At 47.4% G+C, this 25,841-nt stretch overlaps 1 protein-coding gene and 1 pseudogene across 3 annotated transcripts in view; both read right to left on the bottom strand.

The window, feature by feature from the left end:
* Positions 1–25,841, bottom strand: part of LOC149335834 (prolyl 4-hydroxylase subunit alpha-2-like) — a 191,192-nt gene that overhangs the window by 53,869 nt on the left and 111,482 nt on the right. The window contains exon 1 of one of the 3 annotated variants that reach the window (XM_089552399.1): positions 4,987–5,610. The exons of the other annotated variants lie outside the window; for them this stretch is intronic. The gene's annotated coding sequence lies outside the window, so the exon portion shown is untranslated. Of the gene's footprint in view, positions 1–4,986; positions 5,611–25,841 lie in introns of those variants that run through there. 3 annotated transcript variants of the gene reach the window in all.
* Positions 22,740–25,817, bottom strand: LOC149335835 (uncharacterized; annotated as a pseudogene).

Raw genomic sequence — 25,841 nt, 5'->3', positions numbered from 1 at the left:
CACGCGACTGCCTGAAAGGCACTCATTGCGTTGATTGACTCCTCCTCACCGACTGCGGCGAGTTCAAATAAAGGCTGGAGCCGGGACGTTTAATCCGATTTAAATTAGGGAAATCAGGTCGGTTTCCCGCTGCGAAAAGACGAGTTCAGATTCCTCTTCAGTGCACCTTTAAGGCGGAGCCAAAGTGTCCCCTTCATTTTTTCTGAGTCGATTTTGAAGCATATAGTTAACATCCCAGTTGGGATTACAGTATTTATAAATAACTAAATAAACAAATAAATAAATAAATATCATGCATCAGTTCGCTAACAGGTGAGCTGAAAATATAACCCAAACGCAGCAAGTATAAGAGCTATGGTTTGGTCCGAATCATTACAGAATGAGGCGGCTCATGAGGTAGGCGTAGCGAGTTCTATCGTCAGTGACCTTATAGAGTTAAGGACGCTCCCCATCTATATTCCTTGCATTAAAGAAATGATTGCTTCCGGTGAGCAGTCAGTCTTGCCATGAGCACATTGTCTCCAGGTGTGTTAATAACGCGCTTCTAAAGCGCACCAATGCAACCAAGTTTCCGTCGTACAGATGAAGACGATCGCTTTATCTATGCTTACTCTCTGGGCCGTCTTCCAACTCCACCATCCTTGTAGCTCTGGCTACTCACTCTTAAAAATGTAATGCAACTTGGAAGTTACCGCTCAAAGTGACATCTTTCTTGCTGCTTTGCACGCTTCGGGAGGACATCGAGAGTTTTGTAAATAGAATCTATCGCTGCAACTGGGACCCAATTGTTTCTCATCCCCTCCTTGATCCTTTCTTTCCCAAAAAGGTCCAGGTGTCCACCAACAGTATCAGTGATACCGCGCCTTCTCACATAACCGCTTATAAGCCTGTGCACAGATTCGCCTTAGCTACTTGCATTCTAAGACGGACTGCCACTGATCCATCACCGAAAAGAATCATTTGGGCTCCTGGCCACCAGGGCTTACGTGGTAATGAGGCCGCTGACGCGGCTGCCCGAGCGCTTATTCACCGGGCTCCTCATCCCAGCTCTTCTGGCTCGGAGACTAACCAGCCGCTGCTGCGATTCAAGGAAATAACGCATTATAGCGACAACCACCGCCTTTTCCCGGCCCCTGCAAAGGGGCTGAGTAAGACGGAGGAGCGAACTTTAAGGCGCCTGCAGACAGGTACTCTACTCTGTCCTGCAACCATAAAACATTACGATCCTAACACGGATGGGCGATGCCCGCACTGTGGGGAGACCTGTGATATCTTCCACATGGTGTGGGCATGTACTCAAAATCCCCACCTCGCCCCTTCCCCTACCCCTTCCAGAGAGGCATGGGAGACTGCCCTCCTCTATTGCTCCTCGCTTGAGTCCCAAAGGGCTCTGGTGAAACGGGCGAGAGACGGGGCCTCGTCATGCGGTGTCCCGGACTAGGGACGCCGACCATGCAGCGGGGTCACTGTGTGGCTCCCAAACTCTATTTCATGAAATCAAAGTTTTCACCACCACCACCCAGAGAGCGTCCGAGAGGCTTTTCGAAGCGATTGCTGGAGCCCCGCCGCGGTGGCTCAGTGGCTACGGCGCTCGGCTGCTGACCCGAAAGACGCGGGTTCGATCCCGGCCGTGGCGGCTGAATTTCGATGGAGGCGAAATTCTAGAGGCCCGTGTACTGTGCGATGTCAGTGCACGTTAAAGAACTCCAGGTGGTATAAATTTCCGGAGCCCTTCACTACGGCGTACCTCAAAGCCTGAGTTGCTTTGGGACGTTAAACCCCCATAAACCAAAACCAAACCAAGCGATTGCTGGAGTCTTATGACCCGCGCGAAAATTCGTTCTGACGAAAGGAAACAAAGCAATAACTGTCTCACATATCTCGGTGGACACCCGAACCACACCGTAAAGAAGGGACACGGCTTATATCGTGGGAAGAGATAACGGAGAGAGTTAAAAGAAGGTTGGTTGGTTTATGGGGTTTAACGTCCCAAAGCGACTCAGGCAATGAGAGACGCCGTAGTGGAGGGCTCCGGATATTTCGGCCACCTGGTGTTCTTTAACGTGCACTGACATCGCACAGTACACGGGCCTCGAAAGAGTTAAAAGAAGAAAGATGGAAGAGGTGCCGTAGTGGAGTACTCCGGAATAATTGCGACCACCTGGGGATGTTTAACGTGCACTGACATCACACATCACACGGGGGCCTTTTGCATTTTGCCTCCATCGAAATGCGGCCGCCGCGTTTTCGGGTTCGAACCCGGGTACTCCGGCTCAGTAGCCGAACGCCTTAACCGGCCCCACGACGTAGAGCGTTTCCAGTGTGACCCTAGCGCGTTCCATCAGATGACAGCGAAGCTTGCACTGTGCGCGGGATTGGCTGCGTGTTCGGAGTGGACACCTGATCTCGGTATGATGTCCGTGGTCACGTAATCTCAGATGCACCTCCGACATGTATCCCGGGGACACAGCAGCATCCGAGCATAGGTATAACAAAGGCCTACACACGTGGCGTCACAAGCCTTGCAGAGCTCTGTATTGTGGTGCAGAGGGCGGCTCGGTTGGCGCCGTGGCGGCTGCTACCACCGGAGCATTTGTCCAACCATGAGCGTTCATTCAAGCGTATTTCGCCGCTTTTGCTTCTGTGAGCACGGAAAGTGGCTCTGCTCGGTGGTTTTATAACGTAAAACCCAGGGGAGGGGGTTGATAGTGTGTGATTCAATGCTTAGAAAACATTACTCCAGCGAAGCGATACATCTCCGTAGTCTGGCTGCGAGCTCAATTCAGAGGTATTACAGCGACAGCTGATGGTGCCTCCTGAGATCGTGGTTTCGTCAGTGTTGAGAAGGTGAGAACGCGAAGAAGGAAAAAGTTGCAAGAAGGGAAAGGGAAGGTTCTCCCCATTGGCCGGGACTGAGTACCTGCGAGAGCGTGCTTTCTTTGCCCTTGTATTCGCCGTTGGTCTCTTCTCGCTCGATGCCCGGCGGCCTTCTGAAATATGACTTTCTTGCGGAAAAAAAGTTACGACGTACTCAAAGAGGGAGGTGGGTGGCAAGAGAGGTGCAGTGAGCCTGTCAAGAACGCGAACTTTGTGCTGCGCAGAATGCGTAGTCAATAGGGGCCAGCACCCCATAGTGCGTGCCACCGAAGATCAGTCAAAGCGTGATCAGCGTCAATACCTTGCAGTGCGTGCCACAAAAGTCAGAGTAGGAAAGAAGCTTCAGAGGCAAGCGGGAGCCGAAGGAACCACCAAGGCGTTTCACAGGCAATTTCTGTGCAAGTGATTCGGTTACAGTTAATCTGTGTGCGAACACCTGTGGTTCTGCGACGACCTCACGGCATTACTGTTGTCTCACCACTCTATACTGCAAGAAGCGTTTTCGACTGGCCATCTCACTGCATTCCAGCCAGTGATTCCTACCGCGCAACAGTTGTCGATGAATTTCGCGTTATCTTGCCGTAACCAAGGCGTCGATATTCGTTACCCACATCACGCTTGTAGCTTTTGTTTCATAGTGTACAGGCCACTTTTCACTGATTTGTAGAGGAAGCTAAAGCAGCTCTCAGTCCTTTCTAAGTCGTTGATCACAAAAGAGGGCAATAAAGTAAAGGGGAGGAAGTGAAAACAGACACACGACACACACGGAGCCGACATATGTGTGATGGGTGTGCGAGAAGGCATTGCATATCAAGCTAGACCGCTGGTTTTAGGGAAGAAACTCATCCACAGAAAAAAAAAAAATGTATAGAAATGTAATATTAAGATTTTGTGCATGAAAATAATGTGATGGCACCGAAGCCCACGAAAAAGATGATTTAATGATATGTCATTCATAATCGACAAATTTACTCCTTACTTTCTTGAAACACTTTCGAACGATAAGGTAATTTCGGAAGTTGTTTCCTTTCTCCGCATTTCGCGCTTTCTTTTTCATTTTTTTGCTGAGGCACAAGAGAAGATGATCCGTGACTACAGGCTTCTTCGTGTATTTTCTGCTGTACTAGCGCATGTCCAGACAGGTGCCCATACTAACCGCATGATGCAAAAAAAGTGAAAGTACGCACGCGAAACTCTAGTCGCAACTGGTGTAGAAACGTATCCTCACTGATTGCTCATGAAAGTCTGTGCATTCATTCTTTCTGGGCTATCTTTGTCTACTTCTGCCTCTTCTTCATCCTCCGCCTCTCTAAAGCTCCACCTAGATAGCATGGATAGCCAATCCTGCTACCTACGTGGTCCTGTATTACATTGTGTACTTCTAAAAACGTAGGTGCTGTTAACTGATGCTTAGATAATCTCAGACCTAGATACCGAGCTGAGCACTTCAGCGCGGTCGAGGATGATGTTCGAGAAAGTGTTGCCGCGATGCCCAGCCGGCCAAATCTTCAGCAGGCGTGCGCGACGGCCGCTTTTTCTGCCCTCCTGCCCTTTGCAACGAAGCGAACTTGCAGAAAGCTCAATATTAAGCACGTCCTTAGTGAGCCTGCGCTGAGATTCGATATTTTCGCAAGTTTGCTTCGTCATGAGCTGCAGGAGCACAGAAAACGCGGCCGTCGCGCACGCCAGCTAAAGACTTGGCCGGCTGTGCGGAAGCAATAGTGAGTGAGCCTTTAAAATTCAACCCTAGAAATCATTGTCATATCAAAAAAAAAAAAAAAACTGAGTAAAGGGTATAATTCAACAAACCGCGAACTTCTCCTTTTGCGTGATCCTATATTATGCATAACACCAGCCGCTACGAACTTCATTCGACCTGAGGGTCGAAGCTTCGATACAAAATTTACAACTCAGGAGGCGGGCATCGAAATGAGCGATGAAGACGGAAAAGGCCAACGCGGCAGTGTCATAAACAAGCAATACTTCCAAAGCGCTGTAGCCTCAAGTTGACAAGCGGAAACGACGAAGACCGAGAACTCTGCGAAACGGGTAAACGAATGCAAGACACCGATTACTCTGCCGATATCGCGCGTAGCACGCAGGTCTTACCGATGAGCTGGGGGGTTCTCTCGAAGTCGACGCTATCTCCCACGACGACGACGGGGCCCAAGGAAGCGTTGGAGAAAACAACAATAACAATACCAGCAAACGAAGTACGAGGTGAGCTCTCCCGCAGCGCACCCGCGATGACCACCGGCTACTCGTCCTTCTCCCGTAAATCTCCTCCGAGGTTCACTAATCACACATTCGAATCACGCAGCACCACCGAAGACGGAAGAGAAGTTCAGGCGGCGAAGGGCACGAGGCGACGAGAGGGTGAATAATCCAAAGGAACAGCAGGTGTGCTCACCGATCACATAGATCTTCCAGGAGAGTCTGAAGAGCTTCGGCAACAGAGCGCACACACAAGAACGTACCACGGTGGGCGACGGCGCCGAAAAGAAGCGCGGAGCGTAGTTCCTTTCGTGGGACGGAGAGCGAACCACCAACGCCACTACCTCCACGACCCGCCTTGAGCCGGTGAAGAGGACCGCTCTGTCCCACCGGTGCAGTCCTTGCCTTCGGCGGCGGAACGCGAGGGAGAGTGTGTGTACGGAGCGAGTCCTCTCACTGAGGCTCCGAGGAGTAGTTATCCCGGCGGTTGCGGCGAGCTCGTTGCGGCTACGCGGCCACTGGGGACGACCAGCACGGTTCAGCTGAAGCCATATCATCCGCCAGAGCCGGGGCGAGCCGCCGCTTCTGAATTCCCGTTGGGAGAGGGAGAGCTGCGCACGGCCAATGGAGGACGCCACCCCTCTCTTCCACTCTGCGTGGACCGTGTTTTGAAAGAGGGAGAGACGAAAGAGGGAAGGGAAGATGGCCGCAGAGCTGGCCAGCGGTGCCATCTCTCACTGGTCGTTTTCACGGCTGTGCGGTCGAGCGTCCTGCGGTCATCCTCGCTGTTCCTCCATGGGATTTTATATGCAGCATTCCGGAGGACAGCGGGGTTGTGGGGTTATCGCTGAGAGAGCGCATTTCATTTGGAATGATTCCACTTTTCCACGTCTTTGGAGTGAAACAGATATAGCTTATTGCAGTAAGATTAGACCAATGAAAGCGAAGACGAATGTTATGAGAATTGGGCCTTGAGCTTTTTTTTTAGCGAGTAATCGCTGGTTCATCAGATTTATGGAGTCATTATGTACGAACAAATTGTCTTGACATACATACTTCTTTTTAAAGGAAAACAAGCTCAAAACAGGAGTATTCTCAGGAAGAAGAGCTTTAACTACGCCTTTATTCTGGTGTTCGAAGAAGACACCGTTACTGGCTTACCCACGTACTATACTAATCAGGTAATGAGTGGGCCAACACACTAAATTTGCTGTTCTAGCAACAAAATATTCAGGGGGGCACTTTGTTGAACTAAAGTGTGGTGATTTGAAAGCCTTTAGCGCGGTGTTGCTACTTGTGTCACTGATGTATGATTAAGATGTTAATTAAGTACACAATTGTTTGTGAATCTTAAACACTGGAGACACTGGAGGGCGTTTGAGAGGCATCCGTCAGAATTGACGCCTTTCTGCAAACACTCTCCAGCGTCCTAGACAAGGAGAACTACATATGCGTTGGCAATATGTATGTATATCCTTTCTGTACAAAACCATGTAAATAAATACCATGAAAGAAAAAAAAAGAAGTAACGTAGCCATTAGCACGCTCGGCTGTGGAACAGAAGGAGGGTGGTTCAAAACCCCTCGTAGACAAAGGTTTTTTTTTTCTGGTCCGACTGGAAAAACCGTGACACCTCTGCTGACAACCTTCTGCTGACAACCTCCTGTCGACAACGATGAGTCATTAAAGGCTTTCGCTTTAACATCAAAGCACGCGAACGGGCGTTGAGATGATCCGGCGAGGAATCATCATTAGATGAATAATTTCTCTCTTCCAGAGGCAGCGCATGTCTTGCAGGATTTCTTTTAGAGATTACAGCGCCATCTATGCATACCGCTGACAGCAAGCATCGTGCATTGTCTATAGTTAAGTCAGGTGAGTTGTCACAAACGGCCTGCGCGGTAGTGTCGCAGAACGATCGCCAGCCAAAGGAAACACAGTTCAACATTACTAAAATTTTTGTCAGTGTGATCTCATTTCCAAGCAGACAGTTACTCAGCTTTAAGTCACTGCAAAGCAAGTGGGTGTCAGCCGGAACGCCGCTAACTATTCCTCTACCACGCGTGACGTGACCTTTACCTAGACCAGAAGCACTCCCCTCTTCGTCATGACCTGAATGAGCTGGAACAGGACGCAGACCCATTACGCGACCACGGCGCCACTGAGACATAAATGCCGACGGTGTACTAAACAAGCTGCACCTTGACAGCACCTTGACACACCTCTGACAGCTGGTGACAAAAAAAAAGCACCAGTGCAAAATATTCAAATTCGTAGATACGCAATGTCGTAGCTGTCGCGGGGTCGCTGCAAACACGCACGTGCCGCCGTCACAAACACAACAGGCAAGGACAGACAACCGTAGATGCACCTACTCGACAAACGCACTCAAGCTCCGACGCACGCGCGCTTGCAGGCATACGTTGAGCGAGCGCGGGAAGCTCATTTGCGTACGAATGCACTTAGCGAAGCGCCGAAATCCCGCGCAGAGGCGCCCTCCCCCGACACGCCTTTACCGTGGAGCACGACTGACACACGCTGCGTATGCTTTGCCTCGAAGGCCTGGGCAGAGTGAGGACTTCATTTCCGGCGCGGAGGTACCGGAGAAGATCCGCTTCCTCCGGTGCGGAGAGCACGTGTAGGCGTACAGGGAAATGAGCACGTCATCGATTATACCTGCATCGCGTTGCTCGTCCCGGCAAGCAGGTAATTTGATATCGCTTCAGCTGCGATAGCCAGAAAGCTCGTTGGAGGAACAATGTATGGACGAACAGTTGCGCGTGCCGTTTTAATTGTGACGGAAAGGTTGCGCTACGGCCTTACCGCGAGAGTGCGTGGGAGGATGGTGGACGAATGTTAAACACAACGTTAATCATCGTTCCCTTATTTCCGTTGACTGCCGACTACCTTATCAACGGACTGCTCTCGACCGAGCGGGAGTATCAGGAAAATAGCACGTGACCTGGCAGTGCGATATGGTGTACTGGAGATGAGATTCTGCTAATGCGGCTATGAAACACCTGAGGTATATCTGCCTGCTGAGTAGCGACATCTTTTATCAAGTGCTTAGAAATTTCAACAAGATGTTCTCGCGTCCACCTTCTTATTTAATTTTTTTTTAATGCGAAAAAATTACTAGCCTCATTACGAGAAAAGCCGGCGACGTGGGTTAGTACTGTGTGTACCCGCAGTTGGAAAAGAAAATTCCAGCGATGTCAAGAAAAAGGGGCTGACGTCATCAAGCAGCCGTAGGACACACGCAGCAAGCCAATAGAACCGTCATTTCAGACAATCATACACATTTTGTTCGTCTATACGTATGTACTGCCCATTGACCGACCTCTATCTGGCGCCAGTTATCCCTACTACATTGGTGCCAAAATATCACACAGTAATGAGTCAGTTACTGTCTTTCCCCAAAGCTAGTTTTCATTTTTTTTAAGAGAAAGTACAGGTTGCGTGAATTAGCGGATTCGGCTTTGAAAGAGCTTTTATTTTCGCTGACTTGAACCAGTACAGAACAAGGCAAATCTGCTACTATGCTTTGTATCAACGTGTTTAAATTTCGTCAGCTAATCTATCAAGTAACCCCGATGCAGCCGTTAGCTACAGAGTGCTGGCGATCTAGCCGGCTCAGAAAAGGTAAGTTATTAATTTCTTTTGTTTTAGCAGCAGCATACCGCTGCCTCTTTACTGGGCCTTCGAACTGACGCTGGTCTTAAATACTGACAGTTCTGTTTCTATCTGAAGTTTTCGGCTGAAGCGTTTAGTCCGATTCGCGAACGCACAGAACTAATATTGAACTCAGAGCAGAGTTGGATTTAGAAGACCACAGGAGCTCAAAGTTAAAAAAATTCACAGACGACAAATGCCATTCGTACGGCAGAGTATGCATTAGAATTAGTGTTCCCCCCGGGACGGAGAAGACGCTGCCGATTACGTAATCAGGCCGCGCGAACGGGTTGCATGATCCAATCTATCGGATACAATGCGACAGTACCTCATCTGCACTTCCCCCACTGCTCAACCCTGATTGGCGACCACGTTTTACCTCTCGCCAATCGCCGTCTCCCACCCTCTCTTCCTGTTCTCTCTCCCTTCCTCTTCTACCATGAAAGTGGAGAGGGGACTCCCTCTCTGCACTTCGGCTCCACTCCAGCGAGGCTTAAGCACCAACGCCGGGCTTGTCTGGTAATGGGTGTCATGATGCTAACGCGTTTCAAGTGCATGCAGTTGACATGATCACCGCAAACACCATCGGGCAACAACCAGCAAAGCACTTCCCGGTAGTCATTGCAGAAGATAGAGAGAACGAAGCGTTGCTGGACTCGATTCTACGCCAAACTTCCAATGTAGCTCTACGCACCCCCACCCCTTGACGCAAGCAAAAAAAAATAGAAAAGCAACATCATGCAACGATGCTTCATGTGGTATATTCACGGATTGCCCTTGGCGTCCTTGATGACGCCGGCCATTTTGACCGAAGAAGGATCGCACACAAAGCACTACGAGATTGCCAAGCGCGGCACGATCGCGATCGGGTGGCAGTCACGCCGCTCTGCCCGAGAAAAGCTCCATTGTTTCGGCGGCGTTTTGAATTGCGGCCGCAGTTTACCGCTTCGGGCGGACCCGTCTTCGGGTTTCGCAGCCTTTTGTGCGGGCGCCTCGCATCTTTGTTTGGCGGCCATCGAGAAGCTTTCCTGGTAGCGCCGTGCGGAGGCTTCCTCTTATAGACTACAGGGGTCGCGCACGGGCTCTTGCGAATGCCGCGATCGCTGGCACCCGGAGGGCAGCCTGTACGACCTGGAAGCGACGTATTATTCTGTACGAGCGGTAGGAGGGAGGTGAGGCAACGAGGCAGCGAAATACGTGAACGCCCCGAAAGCTTCTTCGCCGCCGGACAAGACGGCCTTTGTTCCAGAGGGCGCTGCCTCGCGGAGAAGGGCTCGAACTGAGTAGCACATCGTTTACCGAGAGAGAGAACGGGTGGGTCGGAGGCAGCAAACATGCATACGAGGAAGCGGCTTCACGAAACAGCAGGACGATACTATGTATAGATCCTTCATCGTACTTTGCGCTTGGTGCCGTGGTGGTGCTTTACCAGCAGCCCTAACTAGGCGTGGCTTCTCGTCAAACGCGTGTTTAAGACATTTGAGCGCAGGAAGTTACTCCCTGGCTGCTGATATGCGAGAATGACGTCGGCAAAAAAATTCACAAGTGGTTACTATTCTAGAGGACAGTGTATACTGTGTGATGTCAGTGCACGTTAAAGAACCCCAGGTGGTGGAAATTTCCGGAGCCCTTCACTACGGCGTCCCTCATAGCCTGTGTCGGTTTGGGACGTTAAACCCAAATAAACTAAACTAACTAAGCTAATGTCTTAATACGGCTGTAGAAGTACGGAGAGTTGAGCTAGTTGGTGCATGGCAGGACTGAACAGCGCACACAAGATGAGGTCACAGAGGACATGTCGCTTCTTCGCTGTGTCCTCGTCCTGTGTGCGCTGTTCAGTCCTTCCTTAACACGGCTTATTCCAGTGAAAATGTGGTCGCAGCAAGGACGTCCCCTTCTTGTATCAGTCACCATATTCAACGTTTTCCATGGGGTTTGTGGGCAGTAACGCAGAAGGGTGTGGAGTACTTTGTGGAGCAATTTGTGTGGCAGCAGCTAAGACATTCTTTGCGGCCCGAGCGCCGTGATGGAACCCAAGGCATAGTCCTCACAGTGAAGATCGGAGCAGGTGGCGATAAGCGGACACGCCTGCATAAGCACTGAAAAAGACAGAAATTGACATCTGAACAAACGGTCATAAATTATGAATGGACTAAGGAAGTAAATTTTTCGAACCCCTAGCTACCACAGATGGCTTGTGAACTATAAAAAGATCAGGCGAACCTTTCCTGATTAAATCTGCAGACAGTTTATATACTGCGTGCAGACAGACGAAATAGTCATTCCCGTAGAATTACATCCATATACATGGACAGTCTAGACTATATGCCACGAATAGACGGGAATGAAGAGTTCCTATTAACTCCCGTGAGTAGTCCATAAATACAAAAGTCTAACAGGCTTCGGACTGACTTGTCTCCAGAGGCTAGGAATCGACAAAAGTTAGACTTCCGATTGACTTGCTTCCATACACAATATACACTATAAATAGACAGAAGAGTAAAAAGACTGAATGGAATGCGCCTATAGAATATCTATAAATTCATCATCATCATCAGCCTGACTACACCCACTGCAGGGCAAAGGCCTCTCCCATGTCTCTCCAATTAACCCTGTCCTTTGTCAGTTGCCGCCATTGTATCCCCGCAAACGTCTTAATCTCATCCGCCCACCTAACTTTCTGCCGTCCCCTGCTACGTTTGCTTTCTCTTGGAATCCACTCCATTACCCTTAAGGACCAGCGGTTATCTTGCCTTCGCATTACATGCCCTGCCCAAGCCCATTGCTTCCGCTTGATTTCAACTAAGATGTCATTAACCCGCGTTTGTTCCCTCACACATTCCGCCCTCTTCCGATCTCTTAACGTTACATCTATCATTTTCCTTTCCATAGCTCGCTGCGTTGTTCTTAACTTAAGCTGAACCCTCTTTGTTAGCCTCCACGTTTCTGCCCCATAGGTGAGTACCGGTAGGATACAGCTGTTGTATACTTTTCTCTTCAGGGATATTGGTAAGCTACCATTCATGATCTGAGAGAACCTGCCATATGCGCTCTACCCCATTCTTATTCTATAAATTATTAATAGACAAAAGTCCAAAAAACTCCCAATCGATTTCTGTCTACAGTGTACAGACTGCGGATACAAAAACATGTAAAAGTCTCCGAACCGACTTTCGTCGACAGACAATGATTAGACAGACCTAATGCACTCTCAGTCGACAGGCATCTATAGAAAGTATGTCGACTATGCTCGACAAAAGTGAAAAAAAAATACCTGATCGACTCCTATGTATGGTCTATAGACTCTCTATAGAGAATTGTGTGACGTACTCCAAATCGATTTCCATCTATAGACAGTCTGTAGACTGTCTACACTTAAGCGCCCAATAAACTGCCAAACGACTTTTGTCTGTAGACAGCCTACAAACTCGAAATTCACAAGTCTAATCAACTCCCAAAAGACTTTTGTATACGGACAATCTATAGATTATAAATAGACAGAAGGAAATATCTGCAGGGAACAAATATAGGCTATATTGGTTTATAAAAGGTCCTCCCACCGCTCCTGGCGCAGTGGTGGAGCGGTTTAAGCGATGCGCCACTGCCCTGCGATGAGAGGTGCTGCCGTCGGTGGGGCTTTTGCGACCCAGGTTGATCTCCCCGATCGACCAATCATTAGGTGAACTGCCATCAGCCACGGTGGGCAGTGTGCTCAGTATATATCAGCTGGGCAGGTTGCGATTAAGCAGCGAGGTCACGTGACTCAGGTGGCTCACCTGCGTCCTGTAGGTTGCTTCTCTGGGGACATTTCGTCCACGGTCAGTGATGCTGACGCGGCATTTTCTGCGACACGAGCTGCTTAACGCAGTCGCGTTCAGTGTATCGCAATTACCTTCTGTACAATGAAAATGTTATCCAGGTAGGCCTGTGCTGTAAAGGCTCCGCTTATACGCAGCGTAAGCCTCCACGAGAATGTTACGCCGTGCGTATAAGTGATGTAATCAAAGAGATTTCGGTTCTGGGCGCTCCCGTCGGCACTGCCACCGCTATCACTTCTTGAACCAGGAGTAGGGCGAGAGGTGTAAATTTTTTTTCCTTTAAATATATCTGCAGGAGCGTCCTACATACGCAGATAATCAAGATAAAGACTTGCAAACATCTGCAGCGATCCGTGACCTCGAGCTGGGTAGCAAAGCTTAGAGCCACAAGGCTGCAGCAGCGGGCACTTGGGTACGCGACGCGGCGATTAATCATCGCACGCCTTTGGCTGTCTCTTCAAGCAAAGAAAAACAAAATAATGGAAAGAGACCCAAAGAAGTGAAAGCTGTCCAAGAGGAGAGCAAGCCTATACGCTTATATATATATATATATATATGCCTGTGCTTTTATCTTAATTATGTAGTGTATTCCACTCCCCTCTGTAACGCCCGACCCGGGCCCTGAGGGTATTTGAAATAAATAAATAAATAAATACGCTAGAAGAAGCATCACCAGCCTGGTCCGCAATGAAGACGGGTGAAATTGATGTCCAGAAACGTTAACCGAATAAGAACAATTTTTGGGGTCACGTTATTGACCCAGAGACGATGTGAATGAACACTGCTTTATTCGAACCCCAAGACAAAAAGATAAGAGGCAATAAAAATGACACGAGCGAGACTTCACAGCGCCTTATTCAGCTACACCTCCGTGCTTAGAAGACCGCAGGTAATCTCGCCCCCCTGCCCGATGAATGCGTATATTACGTATACCAGATCCGGCCGCCGCGTTCTTGATCCACTGCCTACCACGTGGCTGTACGGTTGGCAACCCCGGTGCAGTGGCGACCTTCGGTCGGCCACAAGGGAGCCGGTGCTTTCGGTCAACTAGGCTCCGCCGGGAGTCTCTCCCTTGGCCTCGAGGCCGCACGACCCGAAGAGCCGAGATCATGAGCGCATTGCCGTTTATACATTCGTGCATGAATATCCCCTCGTCTCGGGGGCGCGTTCTTCTTGCATTACTTTCGGGCGGCAAAGAGAAGCCCGCCGCGGTGACCCCGATAAAGCGGGGCGGCCCATAGCGTGTCTGCGTTTAGGGAGGCGATGAAGCTCGCATGAGGAGGGGGCGGTATACTCCTTCGCATTTTGCGTTTTTGTTCGGCGCGATGGAGTTTGATTCCATGCAATGTAAAGAAACTGGCACTCATTAGGATGCCGTGACGTATTTCTAACTCGCTCTTACAATCCACCAACAATGAAGTAAGGATGAATGCAGAACGCATGGCCAGTGTTCCAAGCGGGCCTAGCTGGTTTATCTGCATTATCATGTGTTTTTGCATTATTCAAGACGCACTGACAGTACTTCGGTCAACAGTGATAGAGGACACTAATGGTGATCTATCGACTGAAAGTTTGTTCGTAAGAACGCTCTCGCACAGGCAGTTAACTGTGAAAAAAAAAAATGCTCAAAACACAAAGCCACGACAGAATGTCACATGACCGGTAAGAATAAAAGGAGTCTCCCCGTATCCTTATCTAGTCAGAAATCTGCTCTTCGGTAATACTGAACTAACTTTTCAGGAAAGCACAATCGATGGTTTGATGGTTTGTTTGCATATGTTAGCTGTTGTATGAAACGCTTCTGGTTGTGAGAAGGAAAAGTAAGAAAACGGAAAACAAATATTCCTTTTGAATTACGAGAAAATAATTGCCCTTTCACGATACGCGCTTTGGCAGCTGTTTGCTTTTTGTATAGTCATATGCTGTAATAAGCCTTGCATGTAGTAGTATGTAAAATGTAGTAAGCCATGCATGAGTTTGTTCACCAAAGAAAGTAAAACCAATCTCAGAAAAAGTGGCAGGGTGTTTAAAGTAGTTAAACCGAGGAGACGTGCGAAAGCAGCTGTTCATTCCTCAATTGGACGAGACACTTAAGCTTCGCGCTAAGAGTATGATGGGATAGTTTTAGTGGGTTAATGGCCACATGTGCACAGCTGGTCATTCTCTTCTTAACGTTCATAGATGGCGGCGAGTCCTCATATACCACTAACAGCGCAGTGGCACCGTGGTTAAGAGATGTTCTACTGCACTGGCAGGTGGCTGTTTCTATCCCAGCCACCGGCAGGGATTGTGTGACTCGTGTTGCTCTTCCCGAACGACCTCTCGCGACCATTCATTAATTGAACTACCACTCCCTCCCACTGGCTATGTACAGCTGGCACGACGCTCCTCCGAAATTACCCGAGCTTACCCGAGCTAACTCGGGTAGCACTATACTCCAGACTAGCTCAGGTAAGCTCGGGCTAGTTCGGAGCACAAAAAAAAAATATAAGATGACAAGGTTCTTGCTAGAGGTTGGTACGTCTGGAATAGCGCTAAACAGCTTTAATGAACGAAGCCAGAACCGCTGCATCAACTCTTTTTTGCTCATGTACGCGATATCACTAAGCAACAAACAGTGCTGTGCTCTGTCGCCCACACTTGCATGCATATATTCATAAGCACTGCTAAGCGCTGCCATCTTCACGGAACACACAAAACCGTCCTTTTTCCTTTGTTTAGCTCTGTGGTTTGCTGTCTTTCCAGAGGTAATTTTTCATTTTCCCTTTTTCGAAGCAACACACTAGCCATTCTTCGCACCACAAAAGACACAATGTAGCGATCTTTCCTAGCACAAAGGCGGCTGTGGTGTTTATCCCGAGAGTTCTCATCTAACGAAGGTTCCTCAGCGTCACCCCCCCCCGTTCCCTCTTCCTTTTCACAAAACAAGCCGCCTACGCGACCGTGTACCCTCCGCGGGCGGCTATTACCGCTATTATGTACCCACTCCGGGCGGCTGCCCCAGTGAAAGTGGAGCCACCAGTGAGGAATGCTCTCGGCCGCGACGCATGGCAATGTGCTCCCCCATTATCGCAGCAGAAACACGCGCCCGAGACGCACAGCGTTCAAGGACGAACTCATCATCCTCCCCCACCGTCTGTCCGTGGCATAGCTTGGATACACTTTCGTATATGCAGGTTTCAAGAGGGCGTTTTTCACTTAGGTTATTACCGAGGCGTCCCCAGCCGTCTGCACTGCTTTTGTAAGCTGGTTCAGTCCCTGGATGGAGCGAAGATAAGGCACCGTGACCTACATTCGCTATACACAGAGCCTGTTGGCAAGAGGAGCAAGTTTCGGGTTGAGTTCAGCTAATTGCGAAAAGATGAACAGGTCGTGCCTGATCGCGATGCCATCATCGGATATCCTCGAGTCCGGCAGCTGCAAAACATATAAGACCAAAGGATTTATCCAATCGTCTTTCATTGATACGAATACTAACCTATAAAACGCCCAAGCGAGAAAGCAGCTGTCAGCTACGTTGAAGTTGTTCTGTGACTTAGCCGCCGCGGTGGCTCAGTGGTTATGGTGCTCGACTGCTGACCCAAAAGACGCGGGTCCCATCCCGGCCGCGGCGGTTGAATTTCTTTGGAGGGGAAATTCTAGAGGCCCGGGTATACTGTGCGATGTCAGTGCACGTTAAAGAACCACAAGTGGTCGAAATTTCCGGAGCCCTTCACTACGGCGTCTCTCATAGCCTTAGTCGCTTTGGGACGTTAAACCCCATAAACCAAACCAAACCAAACCAAACCTGAGCAGCAAATCTCTTGTAGTGATGTGTTATAGTGCATGTATTGGAGCTATTTCTTAAGCAGCTGAAATGGGTGGCTGTCGTAGTTCACACGTTCCTGAGAGCAAGCGGGGAGACGAAATACAAAAGGCCACGATGTGCTGAGCGATGTCAGTGCACATTAAAGATCCCCAAGTGGTCGAAATAATTCCGGAGCTCTCCACTGCGGCACCTCTTTCTTCCTTCTTTCTTTCACTTTCTCGTTTATCCCGTCCCTTACGGCGCGGCTCGGGCTTCCACCGGGATGTGAGACCGTTACTGCGCCATTTCCTCTCCTCAAAAACTAGTTTCAAATTTTCTACTACCGCAACGACAAGCTTAGGAGCACCGCGATATGCCGCGAAATTCAAAACCTTGGAAAATAGGAGAGTCATGTACTTGACGGCTGTTGCGGGGAGACGTTACGTTACGTCACTGCTGAACGAGGCTACGTCCACCGCCGGAACCCCGCTAGAAGATGGCCAGAACTTGACAAAAAGCATGGCCAGAAGGTGCCGGTCATCTTACCTCCTTTCTTTTTTTCAGGGAAGCGGGTATCTGTGTCAATACTGGTTTGTTATGCAAGACCAGAGATATGCCTTGAAGTCCCCAACATCAAGACCTCCCAGTAGCCACTCAGGAGCGTTGATCTGTGTATTCATTGGCTGCAGTTTACGTTAAACTCTGGCGGTATACTTGTCCGGGAAAAAGTATAAGCGTATATTTCATCACTATTGTACGTCTGCCACCACCAGGGCTCAGAAGGCAAGCGAGTAAAAGCGAGTCAGACGCTGGCGCGTGACGGATGTCCTCCCTCCGTTTTCTTTGTCGTACATCTTATACTTCATGCGTTACGCTTTCAACAATGACTCCATTAAACGATGCTCCAACCGCAACGCTCTCGGACCGTACCACGAAAGACGGTGAGCGTAGCACACTGCGTAAGCACGCCGGGAAATCCAAGGGCGCCGTTTTCGCAATTCGTTTGAAACAATGCTCAAAACTATGGCGACGGGCCGCATAGAAGCCGGCAGTCCACTCCACTCTCCGTTGCAGACACACGCCAGCCCGCGCATTGTGGTTACATTATCTCCCTCTCTTTGTCATTCACTCTTCGTAACGTGCTACGCAGAAGGGAGAGGGTGTGTATGAGAGGAAGGGAACGAAGAAGCGCGTTGCGTCAGAGTAGTACCGAAAACGTTAACGCAACGTCAAGCGGTGACAGTTTCCGCCGCAGCCGGACGGACGAAGAAAGCGAGCCCATTAGCGTAACGTTTCGTGACGTGACCTCTGGGAGCTTTCAATGGCCGGCGACTGCCGAGGCAAGAAGACGGAGACATCGTGACTGTGACGGTGCAAGGAGGGAGGACTAACGTCGAGTTCCGTGAGTTGCCCATTAAAGGAACGACGAGCAAAATGGCCTAGACAGCGTTTTCACGTTTGTTGTTCTTCTAAGAAAAGAAGCAAATCTTCCACAGAGAATGTGTCTCGGGTTCGGAGCTTCTGACTGTCTTCGCCATATGCGTGAAGTAGCAGACAAATCATGACGGCCATTCCGTTTCATTGTTTGAAGCTCTCTGAGTTCCCTGAGGGGAAAAAATTTGTCCGTTTTTCTTGCCGAGGTCTGGTTTTCCACTCATAGCAGGTTAACTATTTCAAATATAGTGTACAGTCAGGCCGGAATGAAACGCGAACAGAGCATGTCAAGAAAACAAAATATTTTACCTGCCTACTTTCAGCTGAAGTGTACAACTAGCCTGATTCATGTGTCTGGGTAAAGGGCCTACTGAAATGCATAATCGAAAATAGGTTGTAAAGGAATATCTCGCTGCAAAGCAGAAATGTATGACATATGCGTGTTCGCGTTTCATTCAGGCCTGACTGTACCTGGGCATTTCCTTATATAAGAAATTGTATCTCAAGCGCCGCTATTAGCCTTCCATGGCAGCATCAGGTCATCAGTTGAGAAAGCCACGTCTATAAAAAGACACCCAACTTCTTATCTTGATAGACTTGTTGTTTATGCATGCGACCTTTAGTGAAATCAGTTACATTGCTACTGAAGCCTACACATTTCTTGATATATCTCAGTACAACGCTACTGAAGCAAAACGAGAGAATCAAGTACAAACCCAATTTCGCTTTTTGGTTTATTTTATTCCTCTGACGGGGCAATATGAGCAAAACGCTGCAGATTCTCTTCCCACCCTGTCAACGGGCCCGTACGATGTACAGCGATTGATGGACGTCTTGATTAACAACAACATCTTTATATCACGTTTTCACCCAGCCTTCATCATCCATGCACCAAAAGTCGACGCTGCATCTGCAAAAACTAACCGGTCTACGCAGAACAACCCCCTCCATAAGCCGCACCTGCTATACGCTGCCGTGATTCCCTTGACCAGACACGAATCGGTTAACCTCTGAACCAATCTCTGGCGCGTATCCTGGCCGACATAAACCCGGTTCGAATTACGCAAGGCGGTGCGCGAGCGTAATGGAAGCAAGAATAACGATAATACAAAGAGAACGCAAAGCGGGCACCGTACCCGTCATTCTGTTTATCGGCACTGCTGTGCCGTCCCGCTCAATATGATTATTGCTTATTTTTATTGGCCCGCACGCATTGAGGCCGCAGACACGCAGTTCATGCGTTATTTTGCAACCACGCGAACGGTTACCTTACCGCCTCGGAGCATGGCTGCTTTTGCGTGAAAGATCCATAAAATGCTGGAACGTTCGCTTTACCTTTCGACGCCGGATTTCTCACCGTTCTCCCTTATTCTTTTTTTTTTCCCTCTTCGGAATATGCAGAGAACGGGTCTTTGTCTATGCACGACGAAATCCCTCGCCTTTACCGCCGCATTTATTTGCACGCGCGAGGAGTTCTGTGATCTTTGTTCCCGCGAGGCCTTGTCGACGTATACTACCGCGCACCGCGGCGATGCATTGCGGCGAGTGGATTGTGCAAATCAGCCGTCAGCTTTGTCGTCATTACGCCGCTAAACATGCGCGATAAAGACGCCTCACGCGTGAATGCGTTTGCATTGAAGCTGCAGCGCGCAGAAAGAAGGGAAAATAAATCAAGAAAAGTGAAGCATTGAGAAAGAAACAGGGAAGGAAGGATATAAAAGAACAAAGAAAGGGAGGAGAAGACCGGATATGAGAGTGAAGGTACGACGGAAGCAAAAAAAGAAAGAGGTGAAGAAAGAAAGAATGCGATGAAGGAAAGAAGGAAGGAATGCACAAGCGAAAGGAGGGAGGATGAGAGAAAGAAGGAAGGAAAGAAGGAAGGAACGAAACAAAGCAAGAAGGAAATAGAAAGGAGACAAAAAAAGAAAGAAAGAAAGAAGGAAGGAAAGAAAGAAAGAAAGAAAGAGAGAAGGAAAGAAAGGAAGAAAGAAAGGAAGGAAGAAAGAAAGAAAGAACGAAAGGAAGAAAGAAAGGAACAAAGAGAGAAAGAAGGAAAGAAAGAGAGAAAGAAGGAAAGAAAGAAAGAAAGTAAGTAAGAAAGGAAGGAAGAAGGAAAGAAAGAAAGAAAGGAAGAAAGAGAGAAAGAAAGAAAGAAAGAAAGAAAGAAAGAAAGAAAGAAAGAAAGGAATACACAAGCGAAAGGAGGGAGGATGAGAGAGAGAAGGAAGGAAGGAACGAAGGAACGAAACAAAGCAAGAAGGAAATAGAAAGGAGACAAATAAAGAAAGAAAGAAGGAAAGAAAGGCAAGCAGGAAGGAAGGAAGGAAAGGAAGAAGGCAAGGAAGCAAGCAAGCAAGAAAGCAAGAAAGAACAACACTATAGCCAAACACGCGAGAAAGAAAGAAGGGAAGAAATAAAGAAAGGAAGAAAGAAAGAAAGAAAGAAAGAAGGAAATAAAGAAAGTAAGAAAGAAAGAAAGAAAGAAAGAAGAAAGAAAGAAAGAAGGAAATAAAGAAAGAAAGAAAGAAAGAAAGAAAGAAAGAAAGAAAGAAAGAAAGAAAGAAAGAAAGAAAGAAAGAAAGGAAGAAAGAAAGAAAGAAAGGAATGCAAAAGGCTGGTGGTTCACCACGCGAACTTTTTGTTTTAGTCTTACTTAGTAGTGTGCACATAACGAGCCTTGTGTGGTGTGTGTCTACGATGCCAGAGGTTGTGAAACAAGCGAAAGAACACAAGCTCCGCGTTAAGTGCGCGCCATTTCCTGCAGCTGCAAAAACGCCGTACCGTGTGTGCGACGAAAATGAACGGGGGTCGCCGCGTTGCGTGTGACGAATGAGCGCTTGTTCGTATAAGAGCCGGCCTCAGAGTTCGGGGGGGGGGGGGGTCTGGCGAGCGAGCGCGCTGCGCCATGTGCCCGAAACGCTGTAACGCGTTTCCGTGGAGACCCGTATTATGGCTGGGCGTAGACTGTACACGAGACACTCGCTGTGTTGTAAGGCAAAAGTCTTTCCGGGTTCTCGGTTATCCTGGCGTGTCCAGCTAGCTGGGGCTAAAGACAGGCCGGGCAGGGCCAGAGACGTAATCGGCGGAGAATTGCGCTTACATGAACGGCCAGTTGACTCTAAGGTCGCCGCCGAGAGGGCAGCCTGCCTTGAAAGAGTTTGGACGGTTGCGGAGTTGTCAGGGGCGCCGTGATGGCGGCGGAGTGTAATGAACTGTAGGGAACAGCAATGGCCTCACACACGACCGGACCAAAAAAGAAAAGAGAAGAAAGTAATACACGAGTGAGGCCTGAAAGCGGTCCGCTGTCGTGTCTTATCGAGCATTATGTAGTAGACATTATTTGAAAGCGTCATTTGTAGCGGATGCTGGAGATTGCAGTTGACACATACTACTGTTGTCAATGTTACCTTTTCATCCTATGAAAAGGCAGAACTCCGGAGCCTTTTAAAATTTCTTTAGCCACTTATGCCGACCACTAGTTAAAAAAAAAATCATTTCAGCTCCACTTCAAATTTATCGAAAGGAGTTGAAGTAAGTTCAAAACCACACCCGCCGAACGCTCCCCATTCGGTTTTCTATTTTTTTTTTATTTATTTATTTATTGATACTGCGATCTTTTACAAGACCTTCGCAGGGTGGGCACACAATACATAAATTCTGGAAACAACAAAAACGACCTCAGGAACAAGCAAACAATACAAGAACAATTGATCAACAATTTAAGATCAAGAACACAATTTCAAAAAGTACAAACGAAACAAAGAAATGTAGCGGTAGGACATTATAAAAAAGTTAAAGGTGGCTTTCAAACCTTTTTAGTGAAGTTTGGGTTACTGCATCATTAGTTAGATTATTCCAGTCTGTAATCGTTCTGGGGAAAAAGGAGTACTTAAAGGTGTTAATTCGTGCGTTTAATGGTGTTACTGTAAAATCATGGCGTTGTCTTGTGTTGTACCCTGAGGAGAACGATATAATATTGGATGTATCAATATTGTACTGACCTTTGATTAACTGAAATAAAAATTTTAGACGACAGATGCGATTTCTGTGAGAGACTGAAAGTAAACCACTTTGATTAAGAAGTGCAGTGATAGATGTGCGGTTATATGAATTGTAAATAAACCGTGCTGCTTTCTTTCGGACTCTGTCTAATTTAGCAATGTTAGATTTAGTGAAAGGATCCCAGATTATGACGGCATATTCTAACATAGGGCGAATAATAGTGTTATACGAAAGTGAACGTACACTGGGGGGGCCGAGCTTCAGAGCACGTCGGAGGAAAAATAGTTTGCGTAGGGCATTAGCTGTAACGTTGTCAACGTGCTCTGTCCAGGAGAGGTTATTGCAGATCCGCAGACCTGGGTATTTGTAAGTATTCACTTGAGAGAGAACTTTGTTTTTAGCAGTATAGTTAAACAAAAGAGGCTTCTTTTTCTGGGTTATACGCATGAACACTGTTTTATCATAATTAACGCACATTTGCCATTGGTCACACCATGTTATTATCTTAGTGAAATCGTTATTTAACCGTACTTGGTCCTCAGTAGTAGTAATCTTTTCATATAACACACAATCGTCAGCATACAATATAACAGAAACTGAGATGTTATCGACAATGTCATTAATAAAAATCAAGAAGAGGAGTGGCCCAAGAACAGATCCTTGGGGAACGCCGGAATCAACAGGAACTGGAGGGGAAGGGGAATTATTTACTACTACAAACTGATGACGGTTTCTTAAGTAGGCTGTAATCCATGCGAGTAATTTGTCATTTTTTAGTACATTACCTAATTTGTGAAGAAGCTTGTTATGCGAAACTTTATCAAATGCTTTTTTAAAGTCCATAAATATAGCGTCAGTCTGCTTTCCGTCATTTATTGCCTGCGCAATATCATGTATAGTTTGTACTAGCTGAGTGGCAGTGGAAAATCCTCGTCTGAAGCCATGCTGTGCATTAGTTAGAAAATTGTTTTGTTCAAGAAAATCTGCTATATGTTTATGAATGATGTGTTCCAAAACCTTGCATGCTGTAGATGTTAACGATATCGGACGGTAATTCTGAATAGATGCTTTGTCTCCAGTTTTGTGAATTGGCTTAATTCTTGCCGTTCTCCAGTCATCCGGTAATGATCCTTCATTTAGTGATTTGTTAAATAAGATGCATAAGTACTTGGCACACCATTCTGCATAACGCTTCAGGAATGCGTTGGGAATGTCATCTGGTCCGGGAGATTTTTTTACATCAAGCTTCAATAATAAATTGAGAACACCTGCCTCGCAAATCACAACATCAGGAATTGAAGGCAAATTCACGGAATAGCAGGGAAGAGAGCTGTCATCCTGCGTAAACACCGATTTGAAGTAGTCATTGAAAGCCGTGGACACCAAAGCATCATCACGCTCACATATTCCATTTACTTTGAAAGTATCATGAGATCGTGAAGCTGGAGTTATCTGCCTCCAGAATTTCTCAGGGCATGTTTTAATGAAGGTAGGTAGCTGAGTAGAAAAGTACTTTTCCTTGTCATGGGCAATCAGCTGTTTTAGTTTTTCTGTTTGTTCATCAATGATCGTTTGGGAATAGTTTCCTGCTTTTAACCTTTTTTCATTCTTTTTAGCTTTCGTTGTGAGCGTAATGTCTCTCGTGTTATCCAAGGGTTACATTTTGGTGACTTTTTTGCAATTTTTGGAACGAAGCGTTCAATACACTGAAAGACAACACTTTTGAAAAAGAGCCATAAGTCATTCACATTTCCATTAAAATTCATAAAGCGGTCATAATGAAAGTCGAGCATATCAAGAATAGATTCATCATGTGCACGAGAAAAATTAGGAAAGAAACTGACAGTATTTCGGCGATCAAAGTTTGCATTCATCAATGTCAGTACAACAGCTTTGTGATCAGAAATACCGGTCGTTACATAGCATTCGACGTTTTCTTTGACAGTACCATTTACAAAAAATAGATCAAGAATTGAATATGAACCATTGTGGACTCTAGTAGGATCTTTAACTACCTGAAGCAGGTCAAAGGCAATAGAAATATCAAGCATAGTTTGCTCAATGATGTTATTAGAATACGAAAAGGCAGTCCAGTCTATGTTTGGTAAATTAAAATCGCCAGTCAAGATTAGCCTATCATTCTGTTTTATATGGCGCTCAATATATTTTTTTAGATTCACTAGGAGTGCTACAGAGGAATTGGGTGGCCTGTACACGGCTCCTAAAACGTAACGAACATTGTTTTTGTAAAATTTACAAAAGATGCCTTCTACATCGTCAATATCTGGCATTCTAAAGACTTGCAGTGAAGATTTGAACAGTATGGCCACTCCACCGCCCCTTCCATCTCGGTCTTTGCGAAAAACTTTGTAGTTTTGTGGTACGAATTCGCTGTCAAAAATATTTTTCCCCAACCAGGTTTCAGTGAGTGCAGCGATTTCTACATCATGCGTCAACAGCAGGCCCTCAAGTTGCGTAGCTTTGCTGACAATACTTCGACAGTTGACGTTTATCAGTGTGAACCTTTTGTTCATAATATGCGTCTGTCATTCCCTCTTTTTAGATATACGATAGCGCTCATTCTTCACTTCGTCCCATCCGAACATAGCACCGTCGATAACCAGCTTATCAAATATCAGTTTGGCTTTAGCGCCGTTAGCCTTCTCCACTGCACAGCTTTGCCACAGCTTTTTTCTAATTTCACGAACTCGGCTGGAAAAGTCTTCAGCCACAGAGAATTTGGTTCCTTTCAGGTTCGAACAAGCCTGTAACACCGAAATTTTTTCTCTGTAGTCCTGAAACTTCATAATTACGGGGCGGCTTTGATCTTTCTTCTTTTTTCCCAGCCTGTGACACCTCTCTATGCTATTGATTTCAACTTTCAATTTTTCTTCAAAGACTTCTTTCCGGATCGCATTCTGAAGACTGGTAGGAGTTTCTTCGTCACCCTCCTCCAAACCATAAACAATCAAGTTATTTCTCCTACTCCTGTTTTCTAAATCATCAATTTTTTTTAGCATGTATGAATTATCTTGCTCAAGTTGAGCTACCGTTTCTTTCAGATCACTGACCACTTTGTTTATAGATGCCAGAAAGGATAGTTTGTCTTCCAGGTTGGTAATGCGAACAGCTAAACCTCCGATTTTATCCTCCAGCGTATTCTGTTTTTCCAGTAACTGGTTAATAGAGGCAGTCATATTGGTTTGGCCTGAAACAAGCTGAAGCAACATATCCTCCTGTGTTGGACCGGGGTTAGATTCAATGTCACCGCATGACAATAGATCTTCTGTGAATGACCGGACATCAGATAAAAAGTACGCAATGCATAGTGGGCAAGGCAGCAGCAATAGGCAGCGGTTATCGCTGCGGAAGCATTTAGTAGGCATATAAGAACAAACCTGAAGAATGAAGCAAAAATGGCTCCTGAACATCGTTTCCGATGCGCTGCTGCCGAGCCCACTGAAGATGAACGCAGATGCAGGGCTCCTTTTAAAGGCTTGGTGAACCACGTGCTCTGCCGTCCCAGACGTCGGGGCATGCGCAGAAATCCTGGCTGCCGGTTCGATGATTCTGTTGACGCTTGTCACATCAGCACGTGCCAGTAGGTCGTTGTTGATATCGGCGATGACGGCAGACAGTCCAGGCAATCAGAAGACAGGTGGCTGCACTTGCAACAGGCCCACCAGCACCTGAAGAATGAAGCAAAAATGGCTCCTGAACATCGTTTCCGATGCGCTGCTGCCGAGCCCACTGAAGATGAACGCAGATGCAGGGCTCCTTTTAAAGGCTTGGTGAACCACGTGCTCTGCCGTCCCCGACGTCGGGGCATGCGCAGAAATCCTGGCTGCCGGTTCGATGATTCTGTTGACGCTTGTTACACCAGCACGTGCCAGTAGGTCGTTGTTGATATCGGCGATGACGGCAGACAGTCCAGGCAAGCAGAAGACAGGTGGCTGCACTTGCAACAGGCCCACCAGCACCTGAAGAATGAAGCAAAAATGGCTCCTGAACATCGTTTCCGATGCGCTGCTGCCGAG

This window comes from Amblyomma mixtum, chromosome 7, assembly GCF_055824585.1.
Source record: "Amblyomma mixtum isolate Tamu chromosome 7, ASM5582458v1, whole genome shotgun sequence".
Classification (NCBI taxonomy): Eukaryota; Metazoa; Arthropoda; class Arachnida; order Ixodida; family Ixodidae; genus Amblyomma; species Amblyomma mixtum.
The sequence above is the reverse complement of the archived record's forward strand: the minus strand, read 5'-3'. Positions and strand labels throughout refer to the sequence as shown.